The 2,500-nt window shown below is 49.4% G+C and overlaps 1 protein-coding gene across 1 annotated transcript in view; it reads right to left on the bottom strand.

Annotated features, from left to right (window-relative positions):
• LOC122255436 (mpv17-like protein) overlaps positions 1–2,500 on the bottom strand; it is a 22,374-nt gene that overhangs the window by 1,748 nt on the left and 18,126 nt on the right. The window lies entirely within an intron of this gene.

Genomic DNA, 2,500 nt, shown 5'->3' with positions numbered 1-2,500 from the left:
GTGGAGGGGAGGGCGAGGGGGAAGGAAGAGATGGAGGAGGGGAGGGCGAGGGGGAAGGAAGAGATGGGGGAGGGAAGGGAAGGTGAAGGGGAGGGCGAGGGGGAAGGAAGAGATGGGGGAGGGAAGGGAAGGTGGAGGGGAGGGCGAGGGGGAAGGAGGAGATGGTGAGGGGAGAAGATGGTGAAGGGGAGGGGAAGGCGAGAGGGAGGAAAAGATGGTGAAGGGGAGGGGAGGGCGAGAAGGAAGGAAGAGATGGTGAGGGGAGAAGGAAGGGAGGGGAGGGCCAGGAAGGAGGAAGTGATGTTGGAGGGTAGGGAAGGGAGAGGGAAGAGATGAGGTAAGGTAGGGGAGAAGGGGAGGGAGGGCGAGGTAGAGGGAAGAAATGGGGAGGGGAGGGGGAGAGGAGGGAAAGGGAAGAGATGGGGTAGGGGAGGTGAAGGAGTGGGGGGAGGTGGAGGGGAAGGGGGAGGGAAAGAACGAGGTAGAGGGAAGAGATTGGGGAGGGGATGGGAGATGTAGGGGGAGGGGAGGGAGAAGGGAGGATGGAGCGATGTTTATCTGCATGTATCACAACCTTCGTAGGTGACCTAGTTTTGACGTTTTAATATTCTTTTAGATCTCTCTCTCTCTCTCTCTCTCTCTCTCTCTCTCTCTCTCTCTCTCTCTCTCTCTCTCTCTCTCTCTCTCTCTCTCTCTCCTCTCTCTCTCTCTTCCTCTCTCTCTCTCTCTCTCTCTCTCTCTCTCTCTCTCTCTCACTCTCTCCTCTCTCTCTCTCTCTCTCTCTCTCTCTCTCTCTCTCTCTCTCTCTCTCTCTCTCTCTCTCTCTCTCTCTCTCTCTCTCTCTCTCTCTCTCTCTCTCTCTCTCTCTCTCTCTTTACCTCTCTCTTTCTCTTTAGCCCTCTCTCTCTAACTCTCATCCTCTCTAGATCTCTCTAGATCTAGCTCTCTCTCTTTCTCTCTCTCTTTATCTCTCTATCTAGCACTGTCTCTAGAACGAGGTAGAGGGAAGAGATTGGGGAGGGGATGGGAGATGGAGGGGGAGGGGATGGGAGATGTAGGGGGAGGGGAGGGAGAAGGGAGGATGGAGCGATGTTTATCTGCATGTATCACAACCTTCATAGGTGACCTAGTTTTGACGTTTTAATATTCTTTTAGATCTCTCTCTCTCTCTCTCTCTCTCTCTCTCTCTCTCTCTCTCTCTCTCTCTCTCTCTCTCTCTCTCTCTCTCTCTCTCTCTCTTCTTTCTCACTCTTCTTCTCTCTCTCCTCTCTCTCTCTCTCTCTCTCTCTCTCTCTCTCTCTCTCTCTCTCTCTCTCTCTCTCTCTCTCTCTCTCTCTCTCTCTCTCTCTCTCTCTCTCTCTCTCTCTCTCTCTCTCTCTCTCTCTCTATTTCTCTTTCTCTCTCTCTCCCTCTCCCTCTCTCTCTCTCTCTCTCCTCTTTTTCTCCTGTCTCTCTCCTCTCTCTCTCTCTCACTCACTCACTCTCTCTCTCTCTCTCTCTCTCTCTCCTCTCTCTCTCTCTCTCTCTCTCTCTTTACCTCTCTCTTTCTCTTTAGCCCTCATCCTCTCTAGATCTCTCTAGATCTAGCTCTCTCTCTTTCTCTCTCTCTTTATCTCTCTATCTAGCACTGTCTCTCTCTAGCTCTCTCTCTCTCTCTAGTTCTCTCTCTCTCTAGCTCTCTCTCTCTCTCTCTCTAGCTCTCTCTCTCTCTCTAGCTCTCTCTCTCTTTAGCTCTCTCTTTCTCTTTAGCTCTCTCTCTCCCTCTAGCTCTCTCATTCTCTAGCTCTCTCTTTCTCTAGCTCTCTCTCTTTCTCTCTCCCTTTCTTACTCTCTCTCTATCTCTCTCTCTCTCTCGCTCTCTCTTTCTCTCTCTCTTTCTTACTCTCTCTCTAGCTCTCTCCCTCTTTAGCTCTCTCTAACTCTATCTCTCTCTTTCTCCCTCTCTTTCTCTCTAGTTCTGTGTCTCTCTAGTTCTCTCTCTCTGATGCTCTACCTCTCTGTCTACCTCTCGTTTTCCCTGTCGTTCTACCCCTCATTCTCTCTATTTCTATCTATCTTTACCTCTCTCGCTCCCCCTCTCTCGCTCCCTTTCTTTCCCTCACTCTTTTATATTTTTCTCTCTCTCCGTCCATCTCTTCTTTCTCTTCCGCTTATTCTCTCCTTTCATTTCGTATTGCCACTTTATCTGTCAACGCATTTACATTTTTCTATATATCTACTTGTCACTGTCTGTCTACATATTTTATATATCTATATATCTATATATCTATCTATTTATATCTAACTATCTGTCTGTCTGTCTGCCTCTCTGCCTTTCTGTCTACCCATCTGTATATCCATCTATTAATCTAACTATCTACCTATCTACCTATCAATCTACCTTTCCATCTATCCATCTATCTCTCAATCTATCTCTCAATCTTTCCATCCATTTATTCCTCCCGTGTGCCCCCACCCCCACCCCCACCCCCCACCCCCACACACAGCCCCTCCCCTCCGA

This window comes from Penaeus japonicus, unplaced genomic scaffold, assembly GCF_977035675.1.
Source record: "Penaeus japonicus unplaced genomic scaffold, GWHDUDI00000001_assembly GWHDUDI00000005, whole genome shotgun sequence".
NCBI classification, from domain to species: Eukaryota; Metazoa; Arthropoda; class Malacostraca; order Decapoda; family Penaeidae; genus Penaeus; species Penaeus japonicus.
The sequence above is the reverse complement of the archived record's forward strand: the minus strand, read 5'-3'. Positions and strand labels throughout refer to the sequence as shown.